The following is a 23,528-nucleotide window of genomic DNA, read 5'->3' as shown; positions in this document are numbered from 1 at the left end:
ATAGCATTATACTTTTTTTTGTTTAGGTTACGTTACTTCCCAGCCTTCTGTTACCTTTTTCCCTTCAGGCGCACATAAAACTGTCTCAACTTTAAAGTGTGCGTAATATTGCAGGGTAATATCCTCACACACATCAAGACAATCTGCAAGGTATTTAAATATGAAAAATATTGTGTAGCCAGTTTTTCAGATACCCTAAAAAATATGCTTTAATTCCAAGGATTTAGCTGTACAACTCCTATTATACTTTCATGGACATCCCTGTGCGCGTAAATTATCCCGTGGGGACAACATTTTAAACTTGATCATATAGTATACTCTACACTCAACAAAAGTTAATTAAGATGACGTAAAGACTGCAGGCATGGTGATTTCATAAATATTATCTTCCAAGAAAATTACAGTTAACAAACTTTATTAGAAACACAGAATTAAGGCTACATCTAAACAAGGTACCCAATCTGTGGATGTATTGAAAATGTGCCCCATAACTATTACAATTTGTTTTTTTACATACATGTCTCAAATGCTACTTTGTTAGTTGAACATACTTTGTTCTTTTCATGCCAGTGCTCTAAAAGCACAATCTACACATGAGAGTTCTATGAACGAAGACATGGTAGCTCTTTCTAGCAACATTTGGATAACTGGCTGCAACAGAGTAACCACAGAACCTTTTTCTTGTGAGGCGCTAAGCACCCTCACCGTCTTGCATGACCAGGCCTTTAATGAAGAGTGGGGAAACTTCATCTCAGCAGACTGATTGTTCTGACACCTTAAGATGACAATATATTTACCAACATTAACTGTTTCACTGATGATCATTGTAGCAGGAACAGCTAATGTGTTTCTCCCACAATCCAGAACGGCCTACCATGTTTAAAATCCCAGCTGGTGGTTAGCCATTGTCAAAATCTACCACATATTAGAAACAAACTAGAAAAATAAACAAGGCCTTCTCTGCCTATTTTTCATTTTTGTATTTAATTCAATAGCCTCCATTCTGTTCTTACCATATCGACTAGTAAAGTATCACAAACCCAATATAACACCAAATACAAGCTAACAAGTCAATCTCACTAATTCACATAACCACTGCAAATTACTGAATTTTGCAAATTCCATACAAATGAACAACACACTTTGTTTGGGGATTTTTTTGTTTGGGGTTGTTGTTGTTGATCATAGTTCAACTTCAAGCATTTATGACAATGCAGTAGAGGTTTCTAAATTTTAATTCATGGACCACTGGCAGTCCAGAGCAGTTGGTGGTGGTCTGTGGAAAGCTGGCTGGTAACATGGTGCAGGTGCCACTCTTTTTTTCCAATTGATAAGTTTCATTAAAAGAAGCTAAAACTATATTACATATTTTCCGAATATTACTTTTATGTAAGCGATTGCTGTAGATACCATATGAACTTTATATGATCATGAATGGGAGAGAATATTGTCCATATGTTGCAAATGGGAGGGGAAGTAGCCCATGAGATTAAGATACAGTCCACACTATCAAAAAATAAGTTTGAGAACCCCGATTTAAAATACCTGCAAAGGTTAGATTATTTTTACAATGCAAGACCCTGCTACAGCATCTATTACCTGCTGAGAGGTGAGAACCCCCTGTCAAATTTGTTGTGAATTATTAAAGAGATTCTAATGCATTCAGTAGTTTTGTTAGAACAAGAATGCACTTAAAAACAAGAAAGTTACAATAAATCATTATCCGTCTGGTTTAAACAAAGAAAAAAAACCTGTGGAATTCAAAGTTAAGGCAGCTAATTCATCCTGAACTCACTGTATTTGTGTACTGCTGCAGGTGTTGAGGTCAGTTCTCACCATGTGCTGGGAAATTATGCATGCAATAACCTTCAGTGGAAGAATTTACTTGAGGGTATGAAAGATTACACTCTGTTCAGGAAAAAGAAAAGGAGTACTTGTGGCACCTTAGAGACTAACCAATTTATTAGAGCATAAGCTTTCGTGAGCTACAGCTCACTTCATCGGATGCATATCGTGGAAACTGCAGCAGGCTTTATATATACACAGAGAATATGAAACAATACCTCCTCCCACCCCACTCTGAACTCTGTTCAGGGACTCCATCCATTCCTAGGATACAGTGGACATGACATCTAACTAGAATTTAAAGTTGTGAATTTCCTAGCTCTCTCCCTATCTCCCAATTTAAGTCAGACCCTTATGTTTAATATAAGCTTTTTCAAAAGCATATTTAAATAGGTAACATGTTACATCAAAAAGAAAAGGAGTACTAGTGGCACCTTAGAGATTAACCAATTTATCTCTAAGGTGCCACTAGTACTCCTTTTCTTTTTGCAAATACAGACTAACACGGCTGCTACTCTGAAACATGTTACATCAAATGATAACATTTTTATTTTCTTTCAGGGAAGTCTACAATACCAGTTGCTATTACTACTCTAACTGACACACAACAGCATCAAACCTAAAACAATATTTAAGTGTATGTGAATTTTTAGAGACTTCCCAACTTAGATTAAAACACAAGACATTAGCTTTCCATTTGCTTATTAAAACTGGAATAAAGGAAAGATAGGGTTTAGTTTAGCAAAGATAAGCATGACCAGCCAAGAGGTAAAAAAAAAAAAAATATTACCTCACCCACCTTTTCTCTCTAATATCCTGGGACCAACAGGGCTACAACAGCTCTGCAAACAATTGTTTTGTGCTGCAGATGAAACTCTGATTTGTTCATTTAAACTGTATCTGGGTTTGAGAAAATCGGTGGAAAAGAAAATAGGGACCGGCGGGTGGTGAGCAAGGGGAAAGGAAGCAGGGAGTGAACAGTGTGCGGTGCAGAGCGGAATGGGGTACACAGGCTCAGCGGTGGGCTAAGCGGCAGGCGGTGCTGGGGAAGAGGGCAGCAGGGTTGGGGTAAGGAATCCAGGGCACAGAGGGAAGCCAACAGCGGGTGAGGAGTACAGCGCTTGGGGGGACAGGGCGAAGCCAGCAGGGGGCGAGTAGCCGGAGCCAGGGGGCGGAAGTCAGCAGGGGAAGAGCTGCACGGAGCTTGGGGAGCAGTGGAGGGAGGGGGAGCCCACAGGCGGAGAGCGGCACAGAGCAGGGGGCGCTCGGGGGGCGGCGGCGGGGCCGGCTGCACTCACCTCGGCGGCGCGCTCAGGACGCTACCGGTCAGGGCGGCATGGTGTCCCGGCTCCCCGCCCCGGCTGCTGCTTTTACGCAACTGGCAGCGGCTCCTGCCGTGGGGCCTGGAGGGGAAACAGCCCGCCCCGCCCCCGTCCCCGAAATGACGCGGCGCTGCCCGGCCGCCCCTTCCCCGCCCAACCCGGCAGCACCCCCGCTGCCAGCCCCTTCCCCGGCGCCGAGGGGCTGGGCTGGAGGAGGAGCGCCGGGGCCTGGGCTGGGCTGCCCTGCCCGGCGAGGAAGGCCGGAGGCGGCGCGAGGGACAAGTCCAGCCCTCCGGAGCTGGGCGCCCCGGCTCTGAGCCCCCGCGGGGCGTGTTCGGCCTGCGGGTTCGGGGCCCGGCCGGCGGCAGCGCGTCACGCCCGTACCAAGCGAGCAGCCCAGCGGGACCTCGCCTCGCCCAACCCCGGGGGGGCAGCCGCTGCGTCCAGCACCCCTGCAGCTCTGGTGTCTCCCCAGGGCAGCTCCCGCGTCTGTGCGCCCCCTTGTATTGCCCCAGCGATTCCTCTCCCTTTCCAGCATCGGCCCCACCCCTCGTGCTGCCCAGCTTCCCCTCTTTCCTTACTCTGTTCTTCCCCCCGCACATTCCCGTGAGCCACTTCTGCCTCCCTCCCTCTCTCCCCCAGGCATGCCCCATATTACCCTGCCCCCTCTTCCTCGTTCCCTACACCCCATCCATGTTCTCCCATCCAGTCCCCTTGTATTACGCTCATTCTCAACCCTGCACCTCCCGAAGCTCTTCAGCCTCCCTCCTGCTTCCCCCTTCTCATCGGTTCCTGGTGAGCTCGCCGCGCCACTAATCCGCCCCCTTCTGCCCTTAGGGTATCGCGGTGTCCGTCGCACTGCAGACCAGGAGAGCATCTTCACAACGGGGATAATTGCAAGTCTGAAGCCAACAGCAGATGCGAGCGTACGGGAAGTTTTCAATAACGCTTCCTTGGGGGGTTAGAGGTGGTTGGTGTTCTGGAGCTCTCAGCAAGAGCTTCTCTCATTCACTGGCTGGGACTGGGAAATGATCTTGTCACCAATTAAAACAGGAGCTGAATCCCCACAGAGCCTGTCCGTCCCCCCACCATGCAGGTAGCAAATATGCAAATTCTGCACCTACTCCCATCGCTTCCCTCCCTCCAGTGCTCATCCTGCTTTTCGTCTTACCACGTGAGCAGGGACTTGTCCTTCCCCGTGGAGATGTGGGCAGTATATAGCTCATTTTGTGGATTACTAGAATTCAAATAATCACTTCATGTTATGTTGTGGAGGAAGTTGGGGAACATTCTGCAACACACACACAAACGACTCACAGTAAGGGAGAGGACGCAGAGAGAAGTACGACCTTGCACTGCTTGTCATGCTATAGAGAGCTACACCCCTTCTCAAACAGGAGACTATTAAGGAAAACTATGAACTGAAGACAAATGGAGTTCCACACAGCTTGAGTTCTAACTAACTCTTTGTTTACCAGAACCAAAACCATGTCTGAAACGCTGTACAGCAGAGGAGACACCTAGTGGCTAAATAGCATCCTGCAAGTAAACATTACAGTTTAAAGCAATAGGTAGCTCCAGTTACTTAAACTTGAGCCCCTCCACTGATTTAGTCTCACTCCAGTGAGAGCTGAAAAACTGCACTCAAGCTACACAGAGCGATTTGATTAGCAGCACAAAGTGATTGGACTAGCATCTGATATATTATGCTAACTGCAGCTATAGTCTGTAGCTGCATACCTATGATATTACTAAATCTAGTATCTGCAGCTCTCAACAAGCTTCAACTCATACCCCCATGGGCCAGCTAGCTAGAGTTTAATGTACCACTTAACTCACCCAATTGCACATGAATGGGAGTCAGGTTAGAGGTAATACTCAATTTATACCTTGAGCTAACACTATAGCCAAGACAAGCTGTTAGATATGTGAATAAGGCAGCATTTCCCCCCTTCCTTCTTCACTCTAGTTAATTATACTAGTCTAATTATTCCAAATTATATTGGGCCCAATTTTTAAAAAAGTCAAATTCATAATTACATGTGCAAATATGTTCATAAATCCATCATAATTATGAAAAATGCAAATGCATAAGGGCATTTGCACTTGCAAGTAATCTGTCATGTCTCAGCTGAAGGAATTGTAAGGTCTTTTATTTTTGTTTGTTTTACACAATGGGAGCATCTTAGACTTATACTATGATAAACCAAAGCAAGCATGAAAATCAAGGATGTTTCTATATACAAAGTGCTGCATTTTAAAAAATAAAGTATAACATTGGGCATCTAATGTATACATGCAGTTACTTTGTTTGCCTATGTGATGCAGGTTTTGGGCATTCAGATTTCCACTTAGTCCGACTATTTTTATGTACAAACTGCCTGAATTATTTATTCAATCAGAATAGTTGTATGAGCATATTAGGCTCATAACTGCATGCACTTTTTTGCATATGCAATTTCATGCCTGACCTTTTGAAAATCAGGACCTTTTACATCAATAAACTTTCAGTGATCCTGCGTTCTTTGGTCTCCTGTAAACAATGATACATCTGAAATATTCCCACTGAGCTTTCACTGTAAAAAGTAAGGTTTCAGAGTAGCAGTTGTGTTAGTCTGTATTCACAAAAAGAAAAGGACTTGTGGCACCTTAGAGACTAACAAATTTATTTGAGCATAAGCTTCCGTGAGCTACAGCTCACTTCAGTGCATCCGATGAAGTGAGCTGTAGCTCACGAAAGCTTATGCTCAAATAAATTTGTTAGTCTCTAAGGTGCCACAAGTACTCCTTTTCTTTTTGTAAAAAGTAAGATCATGCAATTTAATATCAGTACTCCCTGAATGCTATTAAATATTTAGGACTTAAGTTTTTCCTCTCCTTTGAGAAATTACACTCACTTAATGCAGTTTTTACAAAATCAATAAAAAGGAACTTGGCCAGATGGATACGCTTCCTGCTTTCGGTGAGCAGAAGGACGTACCTCTTAAAATGTGTTGTCCTCACAATGCTTATTTCTCTTTAATACATAGCATTTCCCATCCATCCCTAAAGCAAAGTTTCCAGTAATGCAAAGAACAGTTTACTTTTATATACAGATATATGGCAAATTAAGAGATCCAGAATTCAGTTAAAATATGTACCTGGTCCTGCAAAGTGTTCCAATTTCAATGGGACTACAAGTGGCAAGAGAGCCACTTGGGGTCATAAGCAGCGGGGAGGGTGAAATCTAAAAAAAATTACTGAATGTTTTCCAAAATTTACTGAATAGGAGCAGGGTCGGAGGGAGGCGATTGAGACACCCTGTGGAGTAGAAGGGGAGGGTTTGGAGGCTGGATTTGGGTGAGTCAAGGCAGGCAGAGGATGGGCCTTACCAAGTCTCATCCCGATTCCTGAGCCACAAAGTTGAATTGCTGGGCAGGGCTGGTACTTTTCTGCACCATCCCCTTTGCTCCACGCTAGCACCACTTGACAGCCGGGCTGGACCCTTCGCTCGGTCAAACGTCTGGGACAGCCAGCCTCACCCCGTGCTGCCTCCGGCATTACTAGGAGACGGCAGTGGAATTCAGACTCCTGGAGCGGGGGGAGGCTTGCACAGACTGCACAGTTAAAAAAAAATGTCTGGCACCATTCCCCAGGCCACCAATTTCCCCCTCTCCAGAGCCAGCACCACCACAGCCAGCTCCTCAGCATCCTCCCTGACAGATTGTGGGAAGCCCCTAAGAGGCAGCGCCACCCCACACCAGCTGGCAGCAGTAGCAAGCCGAGTTCTTCTGCTGCCAATCTCTGTGGGCAGGGGCAGAAGACCCACGAGCTTGGCACCAAGCTGTCTTTAAGGCCACAGCAGCACTACCAGCTGGTGGACAAAATTTTATCAAATGTGTCAGGAGTGGTGGATTTCACGTCTATCCGCCCCCTCTTCTGGTGCTCCTGCCTGTGGGAGTATGGATATGTGCATGGGTAACTCTTTGCAGGCCCTATAGCCCTTAACCTGCAAACACGGACATATCTGTTTAAAGTTATGCATGCTGTGTGTCAATGTTTGCAGGATAAGGGCCTATGTTTGTCAGAAGGAAGGGATGAAATGGGAATTGGTATTTTCCACTGCATGCATCCGATGAAGTGAGCTGTAGCTCACGAAAGCTTATGCTCAAATAAATTTGTTAGACTGTAAGGTGCCACAAGTACTTTTCTTTTTGCGAATACAGACTAACACAGCTGCTACTCTGAAACCTGTCAAAATAAACAATAATAATAACAAAAAGTAATATTTGTGAAGCCTCACAATTCACGATTAAAACTAATTTTAAATAATAAGGATTAGGATGAGATTTTCACTGAAGGTCCAGATTATGTCCCACATCTGCATGTGTGGGTTTCTTGCATCTTCCTGTGAAGCATTTGGTGCTGATCACTGTCCGAGACTAGTATTGCCATATTGGCTCAAACCATGGCCCATCGAATCCAATAGCCTAAATTCTTATACCTGTGATTTTGTGATGCTTTCCTCAGGGAACCCAAAACCGTAAATCACTGTGTTGCCTCCCTGCCTCAGCAAAAAAGATCTTTGCTGGAGCTTAAACTGTGACAATTCCCTACCACACACTCTGTCTGCCTCACCACCAAACTCCTTGAGACTCGACAGTCTAAACTTTGCCTTGCAGGTAACGTTCAATGCATCCAGTTCCAAATTACCTAGAGGCATCTCTGAAATGTCCAGTCCCTCTCATTGGACACTCTCAGAAAATAACCAAGTCCACTGCCACACCAGCCTGTTGGCTCAACTGAGGATGCACACCCCACTTTAATATAACAGCACTGAGATGATTTGCAGTATAACTAAGCATAAATTTATTAATAAAGAACATGAATTTAAGCGATTCTAAGCAAGAAAAGAGTCAGGAATGATTACAAGTAAAACAAAATAACACACTTTCAGTAACTAAAGCTTTTTCACTTCTATCAAGCTGTCTGCATCTCCAGGCCTTCAGGTAGGAAGATCCACTGTTCACAGAATCAAAGAATCCTAATTCCCTTTGTCCACTAAGTGATGGATAACTAAGGGTTTCTCTCCTCTTCTTATAGTCCAGTAAACCTTTGAAATGTATTCTTTTGGAGTATATCTCCAGATAAAGCTTTTCTCCTGTGCTGCTTGTGCTCCAGGAAGTTGATACCATGCTGTGTTCCAATCCTTGCCCTTCTCTCAATTTGCTTTTCCTGTTGACTCAGATATAAATATAACTTCCACTGTCTCTGGCATCACCTTGCTTAATTTACACTGGAGACAAAGGGAAACAGACAAAACAGCATTCCTTTGTCTAGGACAAATTGTTTATCAGCTCTGCTTGGATTGCTTGGTCCAAACAAACATATTTCTAGTACACCTACATAACTTTTTACAGGCTAACCCTATGTAACACACAAAAATATTAATTATCTGAGTGTCACCAGTTTTCCTTCAATACGTTACAAGATACTTTTTGGATAACAATTATGACAACAGTTGTGTTATGTATAGTGGAGTTTGCCATGGTGTCAAGACTATCTAATAAGAATAACAGATAAGCAATCATAGTGCAAAAGGAGGAATTTGTCAGGTCTGATAACAGTTCTAGTTACGGATAATGAGCCCTTTGCCAGTGGTCATTGACTGGCTTATAAGGTCATGGTAATATATATACACACACACTATTGTTATTAACTGTTCTGCAATACACAGTTAGTTTTGGTTGATCATCAGACCCAGTCTAATATTATGCCCTGGCTATTAATCAAAAATAAAATGTTGGAAGCCAAATAAACTAGCAAATGTTGAAAACAAACCATCTCAAAGCCCTCTCTTTCACAAGAAACCCAAGTTTAAAATTTTAATATTCTTTTAAAATTATGTTAGAAGTCACATCAAACTTGACAGTGTGGAGGATTGCTTTCTGAAAATGCGTATGACTTCTTTTCTGGAACTGTTCTGAACTGGAAGTTCACAGATCATCATGCCAAAGAGATACCGTAACATTTAAAAGAAACATTGCTAAAGACATATTTGAAAAGAGGATATGGATGTGTTTTGAACAGTGCCTCAGACAATAAAACACGAGTGTCAAAAGAGCCTTCTTTAAGTCCTTCCAAACTAGATAAAGTCCAAACAAACCAAACTTAAATAAGTTCCTTATTAAAATTGCAACCCCTTCTCTTTAAGATCTCATCTAGACCTTTGTGATTCAGGAAATCATAACATTTGTAGGTTGTGGTTGAGAGAACTAGCACATTGTCGTCCCTATTTACAACTTTTTGGCTCACCCCCATCCTCTTTGTGGTAGGTAACAGCTACTGCATATAGTAGGTGTGTTTTAAAGTTATTACAAACATGTATGTTAATTATGACTCAGGCGCTCATTTTTTTAATTTCACTTTAGCATTTACTCTCTTCCATGCAATCTGTTACTCGTTATTTGATGTTCGTTTTGGTATAAAGGCACTAAGAGTGAAATCCTGGTCCTACTGAAGTCAATAGTAAAACTTCCTGCTGACTTCAATGGGGCCAGGATTTCGTACAGTTTCTCTACCCTTTTTGGATTTCTTTGACTACAAAGTAAATTGAGTCTTGTGGTCTATTTTGTTTTTAGCAACTGGATGAAAAAATATTGTATTAAAAAAAATACTTTTCTGTATGTCTGCAAAGTTCTTTTGGATAAATTGTATTTGTACAGTATTTTTATTTTTTTTATTTATAGACTGGGGTCCTCACAGACAATACAGAGTATATGTGATAGACTGTCATAAATTATGTGGCCATTTTTAAAAATGCCAGTAAACACTTTATACTATATAATACCTTCTCATGCTTTGCTTATACCAGATAGTTTACAGAAAAGAGATTTTAAAAACTATTTAAATAGCGCTTACATTATTTTTCATGTCCCTATACCTGTTAAGTCTAGTTGCCTTAGTTACAGATTTTACAGTGATTCTTTTAAAAGAGTTTGGTCTTTTTAAATATATTTGTATAAAAGGTATCATTCATAGTACAAGTCATTACAAGGGTCCTGCACTTAGGACGGAAGAACTCAATGCACAGCTACAGACTAGGGACCGAATGGCTAGGCAGCAGTTCTGCGGAAAAGGACCTAGGGGTGACAGTGGACGAGAAGCTGGATATGAGTCAGCAGTGTGCCCTTGTTGCCAAGAAGGCCAACGGCATTTTGGGATGTATAAGTAGGGACATAGCGAGCAGATCGAGGGACGTGATTGTCCCCCTCTATTCGACATTGGTGAGGCCTCATCTGGAGTACTGTGTCCAGTTTTGGGCCCCACACTACAAGAAGGATGTGGATAAATTGGAAAGAAGTCCAGCAAAGGGCAACAAAAATTATTAGGGGTCTGGAACACATGACTTATGAGGAGAGGCTGAGGGAACTGGAATTGTTTAGTCTGCGGAAGAGAAGAATGAGGGGGGATTTGATAGCTGCTTTCAACTACCTGAGAGGTGGTTCCAGAGAGGATGGTTCTAGACTATTCTCAGTGGTGGAAGAGGACAGGACAAGGAGTAATGGTCTCAAGTTGCAGTGGGGGAGGTTTAGGTTGGATATTAGGAAAAACTGTTTCACTAGGAGGGTGGTGAAACACTGGAATGTGTTGCCTAGGGAGGTGGTGGAATCTCCTTCCTTAGAAGTTTTTAAGGTCAGGCTTGACAAAGCCCTGGCTGGGATGATTTAATTGGGGATGGGTCCTGCTTTTGAGCAGGGGGTTGGACTAGATGACCTCCTGAGGTCCCTTCCAACCCTGATATTCTATGATTCATTTGTTAAGATGAAAGACAAGTGCTCACTTAAGATATAATGTAAAAAAAAACCCAAAGAACATAACATAATCAGACATCAAAGGTCAAATTCCTCCTTGACATTTTGAATGCATTTTGAATTTGAACTTTAAAAACTGCTGTCTTCTTAGAAGAGGGAGTAATGGAATATTATTAGACTTTTAGACATCCAGAAATAAGAAAAAGGAAATGGTACATTTTACCTCCTGTACTTTGCAATCATCTTTGGTGACATAGGCTAAAATTTCCAAAAGCCCTGAAATGACCTAGGAACCTAAGGCCTATTTTCAAAACACATATTAACCTAAAATCATGACACACGCTTGTGCACACTTAAGTGCTTTGTTAACTTGGGGTCTAAAATAATATCAGTTTTTCTTACTGATGAACTATAATAGCTGAAATAAATTGCTGAGCTGTACAGAGATTTACTCTTGGCCAAAAAATGTCAAAACTGTTGGAGGTAGGTTGTATTAGAATACTGGACTGAGACAGAGTATGAAATGCATTCCACTTTATCCTTGGATTACATTTTTATTTTAGGGCCCTTTAGATTAGTGCCAATTTTTAGTCAGAATTTAGCATTGACTAGTTTCAGCATAATGACTTGTACTTTATTAGCTATCTTCTATGATATTACATGTTTAAATCTTACAAATATAAGTCAGCGGCTGTGGAAGTCCCAGGGAACATATTTTATTTCAGAAACACCATGTGGCAGTCTTGCAGAAATGACTTTTTCTTCGGACTTTCCAGTTTGCAGGAAATTACAAAAAAAATTGGTTTCATTCTGAATCACAATGTAACCAAATTTCAAAATTTCCCCAAAACTAAAAATCCCAAGTTTTGGCCATCTCCACTCAGGTGATGTGGATTCAATTCTTGGTTCTCCTGCAGACTTTATGTGTGACTTTGGGCAAAACACTTACAGTGGATTTTCAAGAGCATTTAGAAGTCAATGGTAATTTTACTGTTGATTTCTGTGGTAGTAGAGCTAAGCAAATGCTAAGTATTTTTGTAAACACCAGTGTCTCTGTGCCTCAGTTCCTCATTTTCGCACCCTTTGTGTTTCTTGTCTATTTACAATGTAATCTCTTCTGCGCAAGGACTGCTATGTATCTATGTCTTACTATGTGTTTGTATGGCATAATGGCACTCCGGTCTTGATGGACCCTCTAGGTACTATTATAATGCAAATGAAGAAATAATAACGATAGTAGTAGTAGTCATGAAGGGCTTAATTATGCCTTAGTGCTGGGTCAGCTGGGAAACTGGGTGGTGGAATTACAGCCACATGGATCCATAGAGGTGGTGCAGTCAGCAGATGTAAGGGTCAAGGCTGCAGTACCTGCCATGGAGTTACTCCCCCTTCATTTGGACAGACTTCTCCAACAGAGAGCTCAAGTACTCAGGCTGAGTGCTGAGTCCAGGTTTTACCATTAAGATTGAGCAAATTCACTAAATTAAGGACTTGGAGAGAGACATGGTATAAGAACACAGACAGACAGATCCTTAATAGAACAAAACCCTACATCCTCTTTACACATCTTCAGTCCCCAACTCTTATCCATCACAATTGCACATATGGCTTATGAGCCAACAGGAGTCTCCAACTAGTTATCAAATTGTACTAGTGATCACAGAACGATCAATTCACCTTGTCTAGCAAAGTGAGTCTTTCATATATTGCAATATCGAACAGATCATTGATCCAAGTGTCCATCCAAAGGGATGCAAAGTATTAGCTTCTTAGCGGTCACTGATCAAGAAATTATTTTCCTGACTTTGAAGTATGTAATTTTGCAAACTTAATGCTCTCACCATTTTTTGGTATGGCATGTGTTTAAACTGTATAGTCAATTGCTAGACCACATTTTGGTTTTTGGTTTTTTTTTTAAATGAAGTATACCAAGAGACCAAATAACCAATATCAGTCAGGCTTATTATTGTGTTACAGGGAAAAGGTTCTGTATGATACCAGTTTCAAAGAGCATCAATGTTACATTCACCTTACATGGAAGGTATGCCCTGCAAAGTTACATCCCTAAAACCATCTTTTTATAACCTACTTATTTACCAGTAAAAGATACAATATACTTCACCTGAAACTGAACTCAATCCACTTTTTACCTTGTTTGTTTCTGGTACCATGGTATACCCCTTTATCTTTTGTTCTGAACCAGGCATTCCAGGTCATGATGTAGCCTTATCTTTGTTCTGAGCACATGCATTCCAGGTACTAAGAGGCATGAAGACACCTCCTAGGCCTGTACTAGAATAAATAGGTTTGTGAGGGTAACTCCCTTTCTGTTGCTATGAAGAAACTATTATATATCCTGATACTGACAGTTTTCCTATCTACTTAAGCCAAAACTTCGTCCAGCTAATGCAAGTTGTCATGGAATACTTAGCATAAGTGAACAGGATTACAATAAAGGTACAGGCCAATTTGGCCTATATAACTGATATTAATACTTCATATGTATACTTAAATGCTTGGAATATATATGGCAGGAAGTATTATCAGCATAATATATACGTATGCTAGCCAGCATATATTAGTCAACACATGTATAATATTAAGTTATGTATGTTTTGTGGTTACAACAGTTGTGAATAGGATATGTGAAATGAGAGCAAATATTCTGTCTGACAGTCTACCTTACAGGTGCACATGGTTATTAAGATGGTACTTGTGGAGCACTTATTCTCAACAATTTGTCTAAAATCTCTTAAGCAGAGCTAATGATCTCCAATAACTTTATCTCCAAATTAGAGGCCTATGACCTGGGTTTCTTTTGGAACAAACCATTACCAAGTCCTTAAGTCAGGTGCAAAGAAACAAAAACAGTTTTTTGTTTTTGTTTTTTTTATTATTAATTATTATTATTAGGCTGTCATCCCCTTCAGGCAGAGCCTCTGCAAGAAGGCTGCTAAGGGAATACAGAAGATACATGGGGAGGGGATGGAGATGAGCAAGGAGCCAAGAGGAACTGGAGAGGTGTCAGAGGACCAAAAGGACATAGATGGAAAGCAGGAGATGGAGAGGAGACAGGAGGGCTTGGTATAGTCAAATGTAGGGAAATATTTCCCTGCAAGTTATTTTTCACTTTACATTCGTCTACCAAGGGGCAACTTCATTATAGGCACAAAATATGGCAGATGCATAGTGTGATATCATTTAGAGTTGTCTGGGTAAAACTAACATAATTGTGGATCTTAGTATTGAATGAGGACACAGCTCTAGTACCTTTATTGACTGTTTAACTACCCTCATGTGAACAAAAATGGGTACGCTCTTCCCACCAGTCTGTGATCCATTTCCACGCACTATTAAAAATGTAAAGCCTATTTACATGTCCTACTTAATTATATGCAAGTGTGTTGTGGAGACTACTGCTGAATGAAAACTTAAAAAATATTTTAATATTTGTTCCAATAAAAATTACATTTGTTTTGTTATGTTTACCCCCTTATGTGTTAGCTTTCTGCAAATATTGTAGCGAATAAATTTACTAGCAAGAATATTTGTTGAAGCAGTAAATTTGAAGTCAATATTAAAAATATGCATTGAAAATGAATTTTGAATGAGTGTGAGGATTTGCACCAGAAACTCGAATCGAAAGGTTATGCTTGTCTAGTCAGGGAACAGAAACAACAACATGTAATTATATGTATCCAATCAAGACCAATCAAGGCTATGTCTACACTACAGACCTTACAGCGGCACAGCTGTACCGCTGCAGCAGCACCGCTGTAAGGTTTCCTGTGTAGCTGCTCTATGCCAATGGGAGAGAGCTCTTTCGCCAGCCTAATTAAGTCACCCCCAATGAGCGATGGTAGCTATGTCAGTAGCAGAGCGTCTCCCCCTGACATAGCACTGTGGACTCCGGGGCTTTTGTTGATGAAACTGACATCAGTCAGGGGGCTGTGTTTTTCACATGGTATAGACATAGCCCAGGATAGCTTGAGTTTTGAATATGAAATATAGTATTCACAATGAAATGCTCAGCAACAATTTACAGCCCTTTGAAGCATTTGTCTAAATTATTTGGTAAATAATGAATTCAAGAAAATTACAAACTGCTTGTATGAATTTCACAAACTAAAAAGGAGGTTAAAATTTTCAGATACATTATTTGCTAAACATTATTTACCTGGCTTTAGTTCAAATGATCTAGAATCTATGGTACAGTTTGTGTTTTACATTATGGATTTAATATCATTACTTAAAATATGTTTTCCTGTTTAAAATCCTTACTTATAAACATTTCATCTAATAAGTCTGTGTTCCTTAACTTTCACTTTTATTTGATCTTAATAGATATTGGTTTTGCCATATATTCCACGGAGTATACAGTACAACTAGAACTGAGCCTAAGAGCTACATGTTTCTGACCTCAATCCAAACCAGCAGTTATATACAAAAGCAGACAGATTTGTTACAACATTGTGTCCTTTTTGTCTTAATTATGTGGAGACAGATTAATTCTTTCACACACACACACAAAAAGCATTATTGCTGTTTTTGTTTGTTTTCTTATAAAACTGCCTTTTTTATAAAGTTAAGTTAGCAACTATAAATTTGATAGGAGTACAGTGTAAATATTTTTAGAAATGAAAATGTTTTAAAACGTATATTATAAAACATTAACAAACAACTCTGGAAAAAGCAGAAAGATGTCATTATTCTTCTTGATTGCTGGCAAACAAGAACGGCTGCCAAAAATGCTTAGAATCTGGATTTAGCTTGTAACTCACTTTCTCTGAGAAAAAAACTTTGTCTGTAGTAGTGTTTTGTGTATCCTTGAAAATGTAGCAAGTAAATTGCAACAACCTCAAGACACTAGAGCATTTCAAGGGGAAGTACTTTAATGGACTATTACAACCAAGTCTAAAATAAAATGTACCAAAAATCAATATGAGTGAAAGAACCATCATGCAAGATGACTTGTTAACACAAAGCATTTTACAGTTGTTTTGTCTTTCAGTTGCCATACGCCTATAGATTTTGAGGTGCTAGTTCTCCAAATATTTCTATATTACCTGTATAACAGGAAATTTTCTGAAATAAACTAGAATGTAATCAAATTAATTATATTACATATTGTAGAATAAAACTTCTTTACGGCTTACCTTGTTTATTGTCACTGCAGGAGTACCCAAAGCAATCATAAAAATGCATACAACTGACAAGATTTTCTTTCCGTTAATTTACAGTGTTCTGTCAACATAGATGGCCAACAAATAGCAAACTGAACCCTTTTCCTTTTGGGAGAAGAATGAATATAAAGAGTAATCACTGTTACAGGAAGAGCATTATCTGTAACATGCTCTGCTCAGGATATCATCCTGCCCTCTTGTTTTCTGACCTAAAAAACAGGAATTAAAGTGTCTCATACAAAAGACTGTTGTAAGCTAATGATTACAAATGAGAAGACTTTACCACTTGAGATTATAGGTTTTTGCTCAAAATATTCAAGCTTGTCTGTCTAAAATGAGACACATCTTTAGGCAGCTAAATAGAAATGGCCCGATTCTCAGAGAGACTGAGCGTGCACAACTTTAATTGGCTTCAAGTTAAGGAATAGGTGCTCAGCACCCCTGAAAATCATGCCACTTATTTCAGTGCCCAAACATGGATTTAACTTTAGGCATCCAAGTTTAAATATTTGGACCTCTGACTCTATTCTCTGATTTTAACTTGTGTCAGTTATTTGTATTCAGTCCACAGCAGCTGATTAAAAAAAAGAGAGAGAGACTAAAGAAACAGCTTTGCACGTACAGGTGGACAGCCACTTGTTCCCCTGAGTTTATTTCAAAATCATTAAGAAAGAGATATTAAAGATTAAAGCTGCCCACTGAACTGATGAGCACAACATATCTGCCAACTCAAAGGAATTTATATTTGTCATAAATCCATAGACTTAGACTTTGGGGAACCTGAGAACTACATTAAGACTCAGATCTGACCAGAGCTTCCTGCAGGATTCTTAGTGTGTTTTTATCTTTTGCTGCCATGCCTACAAACATTCAACCTGAACAGGAAAGCTGAAATGGCTATGATGCAAACTAGCTCATAGCTCTCTAGAGAACTTCACTGACGACAATCCGTTGAGACATGCACCTATTCTTCAAATGCTTCATACAAAGAAACAATAAAACCATGACCACTTCAGAATGCACAAACCCTTTGACCGAAACATATCATCAGTTCCCTATTGCCCTTCTGAAACATTAGCATTTAATTCTCATAGGATGAATAATACCCCCCCCCCAATTAAAATACAGGAAAAGTACCTAATAAAAATGTTGGGGACATGACAAAAGCTTGAGACACTCTGCAGTCTGTAATGGAAATTTGATTTCCTTCCAGGATACACTCAGAAGGCTGATCTCCAGCAGGGTGAGAAGTTGTGGGGTTAATGGGTTTATTTTGCTTATTTTTCTTCAGATTCTATCTCTACTCATTAATCGCTTCTCTTTACTTTGTTACTTTATTCCACTTCCCTCCCCCTTTCTACTGTTTTATTGCTGCAGAAGTACATTTATTGAGCAAGCCAGATGTACATATTGGACTGATACCAATATTTTATAGTTAAATCCTACCTCCACAACACTTCGTGGGCTTAGCAGTGTGCAGCAGAAAACAGGCTGCAACCAGCAACAGACTAAACTTCATTGTTAATACAACTAAAGCTCAAAATAGCAAAACATCTCCAAGGCAACGGTCTCTAAATTAAAAGTTCAGGCTAAGCACACAGATATTATAACAACATATATTCACCAAAGCAATTTTCTTCATTTTAATACTACACAGCACTCAGACTTTATGGAAATGAGAGATCTGATAGTAACTCATGCCTGGCTAGGAAAAAAAAATATTACAATTGAGATCTACAAAAAATACAACAAACCTATTAGAGATTCTGGGGAAATGCCCAGACACTGAACAGAAAGACCTCACAAGGTTCATGCATCACTTAGACCCTGCTGGAGGGCGTAGTTCCGCCAACACTTACTGCTAAGCTCAGTGTTTACTACCACAAGTATTACTTACTTCCATTTCAGGCACATCGACAGTACACATGGTGAAATTCTGTACAGAGATCGCATAATGCCTAGTCACCTCTTAAGTATTCAGAATGGAGTTCCAGTGTAGTTAGACTTTGTTCTTCTTTGTAGGGGTGAATTTCATTAATAGATTAGATGGTTTTGGAGTGGAATTTTTTAGGTCAAACCTCCCCTTCCAGGTCTTCTTATGTGGAAAAGAGTATTTGACACACAATATCTATTCAATTAGCCAGGACATTTGACAATTTTATTTTTCTCATCTCATTTAGCCAGTGTTAGTGGTTTTTAATCAGTACCATCATCCTGTTTTGACATTAGCTGCTTTCGCTGATGTTAGTTTCAGTGCTACAGAAAAACAACAATGAATTCAAATTATTTAGCACCTTGACTTTTGTGGGCTGCATAAGCATACTTAAAAAGATATGAGAGCTCATGTGCAAGAATCTCTTCTGTGAAAGAAAAGGAAACAAAACTAAAAAAAAAAAAACCCAACACACTTCTATTTGAATTATTTTTAAACTGATTTGGATCGAAATGCCACCGAGAATGACTTTCTCTGAAAGAGATGGGAGAGTTTCCCACTTTGCTTATTTATTTGACAAAAGTTTCTGTCCAGTCAGTGTCATGCTTGGTCTGGCTTTCACAATCAAACAGAGGAAAGAAGAAATATTATCAGGAATGAGTGATTGTGAAACCATAAACTGGCAGGGGGAACACAAGGGCAGGTACAATACCTAAAAATACTCATAATTCTTTTAAAACAAAAACCAGTTTTGATTTCAGGTTGTTGACGTCCTTCTACACATGAGGAAATGCATGCAAATGTGCTATTTACTCATTTCTAATGTGTATCAAAAACCAACAAAAACCCCCTTATATGATTAATGCTTCCCTCTCACTGTTGGACATTATAGCAGGTCTAGTTGTGCTCAGGAGTTGTTGGCATAGAGAATGAGGAACTCAAGCTTCCTTCTTCAAATTTAAAGTAATCTCCTCTCTGACCCAAAACGGGGAGGAAAAAGAGGAAAGGCATTCTTATCTAGCTCCAAATGCCTCTGAGTCCCATCGTTAGATGCTTTAATCTTTCCTTGCATGAAGGACATGGTGAATTAAAACCCTGGCCCCATTGAAGTCAAAGGAAGTTTAGTCACTGACTTTGATGGGTTCAGGATTTCACCTGAAGATTTTATCCTCAGCTTGGTTGTAGGATTTCCAGCCTATCTTAAACTGATCATCTAGGACTTTAAAAACCAACACCAATTATGTGAATTACACCTGAAAATGAACAGGAAGCCAGTACAGAGACACAAGCACAAGTGTTACCTGCTCATATTGATTAGGAGGCAGGTAGCTGCTTTCTGCGTTAGCTGGGTTTCTGGGTGGTCTTCAGTGGTAGGCCAAAGTAAAACAGATTAAAGTAGCAGTAGATTAAAACCTGGAGGTAACAAGGGCCTGGATAGCCATTACAAGGGCCACAACTGGAAGTGACTCTCTGGCAAGGTGTAAATGATCAAAAGAAATTCAGAAGCAACAATGGATATGACAGTACCCTGAGGCTGCTCTAACCATATTGGTGAAAGGTGGGTATATGCCCTCAATAGCTCAGGAAGGCAGTCTCCAATCCACTCCTCCAAATGCATTAAAGATAGAAGGGATAGGAGAAGCCTTCTAACTTGCTCTTTATTCTACCTACCCTCTTTTCAGGGACAGCATATTATTCAAGTTGCACCAGTGTTTTTCTCTCAATTACCTTACAAAATTCCAAAGGAAATCAAATGTATCAATAGCAGAGTCACATAGTGAATGTGCATGTATGTAGAAGCATTTCTGTATTAAAAACAAACCTCATGTTTTTTGAGTCCTCAGACAGATTTTTAATAATGGTGGTGTTGGTCTTGAGCCCATCCACTCTCCCTTGCTGAAAAGACTCCTATAAAAATCAGCAGGGAAGCAGAGAACCCTTTATAATGCTTTTTAAAGCTACACTTTAAATAAAATTCCAGACATACTTGTTAAAGGCTGCTCTATCAAAGTTTGATTTTTTTTAAAATCAATAGCATCCCTGTACAAGAGAGAGCTCTGTATAAGCTCAAAAGAGTGCCTGTCTCACCAACAGAAGTTGGTCCAATCAAGATATTACCTCACCCACCTTGTGTCTCTAATATCCTGGGACCAACATGGCTACAATAACACTGCATACAGCATCCCTTTAACTCACAACATATCATGTCTATGTCATGCAAACTGTTTTATAAAACAAAGAAATATAGACATTAAAATATTGCTTAATGGGTCTGGATCGCTTGGAGAGAAGGCCACCTGTTCAACTAGTGTACCATTGATAGGAATGATCAACTAGTTCATTAGTGTTTAAAGTGGGTTGCAAACAAACTACCAAGTTTTATTAGCACTAGAGAGGACTTGTCATCAGTTGGCTGTTTGCTTACCTGTAAAAATGAGTGGTTTTCTCAGGTCTACTAAGGAACAATTACCATCACAATTGGCACCCTGTTTCACAGTCTCGGCAGGAAAGGTCAAGGACTGAGTCTTTCTCCAGGTCACAGTTCTCTCTTCAGGTTCTAACGTCACACTTCTCATTGTGGTGTCTGAGGGCTTGAAGCAAATTGAGAGAATATGGGGAATTCACACAGTTATTGCTTTTGTGCTGTGTCCATTCTGTGGAGAAAAAGAAAGAAAGAAAACTAAAGTTAGCAAAAATGAATGAAATGTTCAGCAAGTACCTATTCAAACCACAAGTGTATGTATTCCCAGCACACTTAATACCATTTTCTATATTTTTCTGATTGCCTAGACAAATGTAACCACACATATCAATTTATCATGTGCAAAAGAGACATTCATATTACATACAAAGGTCAGTCTCACAGCAGATTTTTTTAATTGAACTAAAAACTGAATATACACTAGCACTGTGCATTTACAAGATTGCATGTCTGAACAATCTATTCATGTCTGAACAATCTATTCATTCCTAGTAATACAGGTATGTGTCAGCAGAGGGCATAGGCTCATTTAGAAAGATTTAGCAGCAAGCTAACCTTAAAAAATACCTTTAAATAATCTCCCTGTTATGGCTGCATTTGATTTTGTTTTGTTTTGTTTTTAATATTTGGTGTTCCACTTTGCTTGCAAAGTCTGCATTTCATGGTTTATTATAGCAAGGGAATTTGATATTAGTCAAAGTAACTTACTCAAGTAGAGTTTTTAATGTGTCAGCTTAAGGGTGAGTTCTGTGACTCAAATCTATACACACGCACAACTTCCATTATAATTATCGGGACTTTAGCATGCATAGTCATGACAGAACAGTCCCCTTACTAAGGTTAACTTTTTTTTTTTTTAAGATATCCCTAATCTAGAAATATATTCTTTGTTACCCACTGTGACTGCACTTTAAAGTTTTAAATGTGCCATGTTGAAGGCATAGCACAAAGAATATACTGAACTCAGCAGGGCAACTCACATGAGTAAAGTTATGCATGTCTTGCACAAATGTGGGCCAAGTCAGAAAAAGGACTATTGAAACAGCACTTTCTTATTAACGATGATTCCTTAACACGCCAAAGGTACACAGCTAGATTTGCAGATTCCAGGTTTTGCTGACTGAGCTGGATGTTAGAAGAAAAGACAAAAGAGAGAATAAGTTTTGAGCGTATGATGTCATTTTTATAGACATTTTTCTCAATACCGCCCCACTTTAAGTAGAAACTTTCCAATGCCAAAGACTCCATAGATATAAATAGCAGTATCTGATATGGCAGAATACCTGTTATGCAACAATTCAGTAGTCATCGATAAAATGAAACCAATTGTGCATGAGAGTAACACTTGAATGAAATGGAGAAATACAAATGAGAAATTGCAAGTGCAGTGGATATAGAGGAGTGTTTTTAAGTGCAATAGCCATTTTAGGCAGCCTTGAGTCTTGGGGTGGTCAGCAATCCCATCTCTGTGCTGTGCTCAGCATTAGCAGCATGTTTTTTATATACAACACAAGTGAAATCAATTTCAGGAACATTTGTATCATGAAAAAAAAAGTGAAACTGGTGTCCAAATCGGTGCCATTCAAAAATCAACATACTATTTACTATGCTGTATTATTTGTGCAGTATTTCTGTAAATTATTCCCACTGTTCAAAGTTCCACAGGAAGCAAAAGAGCAAATATGCTGCTCATTGCAGTGGAGCTTTGTTACAATAGGCCTGATTTCAGATGCGCTAAGCACCTACAGCTCCCATTGGGTTCAACAAGAGCCGTGATGCTCTGCACTTCTGAAAATCAGGCCCCCTATGACTTGGTCTTCCAAATTGCTAAGACCAAGACAGAGATAATTTACAGGATTTCAATTTGTCCAGACCGAATTACAGTAACTCCTCACTTAACGGTGTAGTCATGCTCCTGAAAAATGCGACTTTAAGAGGAACTATGTTAAGCTAATCCAATTTCCCCATAAGAATTAATGTAAATACAGGAGGGTTAGGTTCCAGGGAAATTTTTTTCACTAGACAAAAAACTATATTATATATATATATATATATATATTATATATAATATATACACACACACACACACACACACAGAGTATAAGTTTTAAACAAACAATGTAACACTGTACACAGCAATGATGATTGTGAAGCTTGGTTGAGGTGGTGAAGTCAGAGGGTGGGATATTTCCCAGGGGATGCCTTACTACTGAATGATGAACTAGCACTGGCTGAGCCCTCAAGGGTTAACACATTGCTGTTAATGTAGCGTCACACTCTACAAGGCAGCACAAATGGAGGAAGGGGAGACAGTATGGCAGACAGACACAGAGACACACACCCTATGTGAGAGAGACACGCATTGTGCTTTTAAGTACTCTGATCCCACTCTGAGTACATTGCCCTTTTAAATATATCAGGAAGTTGAGAGAGCAGCTGCAGCCAGCAAGCTCCCTCCATCCTGAGCCCTGTCCTGTCTGCCCCCTGCTCTATGGATGGGGTAGGCAGGGGGCAGGAGCAGGGGGCAGGAGAACACCCTGACATTAGCCCCCCCGCCCCCCCACACACAGAGCAAGCAGGAGGCTCTCGGAGCAGCTCCAAGGCAGAGGGCAGGAACAGCACGTGGCAGTGGCGGGAGAGACAGCTGAACTGCTGGCAATTGATAGCTTGCTGGGCGGCTGCCACACAGGGAACTTAAGGTAGCAGGGAGCTGATAGGGGGGCTGCCGGTCCACCCTGGTTCCAAGCCCCCACCATCTGGCTGCAACAGGCTGCTCTTCCTGCAAGCGGTGGACAAAGCAGCCAGCTGCCAAACGACATTATAAGGGAGCACTGCACAACTTTAAAAGAGCATGTTCCCTAATTGATCAGCAATGTAACACCGAAACAACGTTAACCGGGACGACTTTAAATGAGGAGTTCCTGTACCACGCATTTCTTTTTTCTGTTTCACCTCATATATTAGGCCTTA

General features: G+C 40.2%; 1 protein-coding gene across 5 annotated transcripts in view; it reads right to left on the bottom strand.

Moving 5' to 3' along the window:
• Positions 1-16,275, bottom strand: part of CEMIP2 (cell migration inducing hyaluronidase 2) — a 79,103-nt gene extending 62,828 nt beyond the window's left edge. For 2 of the 5 annotated variants that reach the window (XM_073345150.1, XM_073345155.2), the window contains exon 1: positions 3,144-3,305. The gene's annotated coding sequence lies outside the window, so the exon portion shown is untranslated. Of the gene's footprint in view, positions 1-1,795; positions 1,909-2,644; positions 3,040-3,143; positions 3,306-16,116 lie in introns of those variants that run through there. The other 3 variants (XM_073345151.1, XM_073345153.2, XM_073345152.2) reach the window with 3 other exon arrangements.
• Positions 16,276-23,528: the final 7,253 nt, after the last annotated feature.

Source organism: Lepidochelys kempii, chromosome 5 (assembly GCF_965140285.1).
Source record: "Lepidochelys kempii isolate rLepKem1 chromosome 5, rLepKem1.hap1, whole genome shotgun sequence".
NCBI lineage: Eukaryota > Metazoa > Chordata > Testudines > Cheloniidae > Lepidochelys > Lepidochelys kempii.
This window is presented reverse-complemented; position numbering and strand designations above follow the sequence as displayed.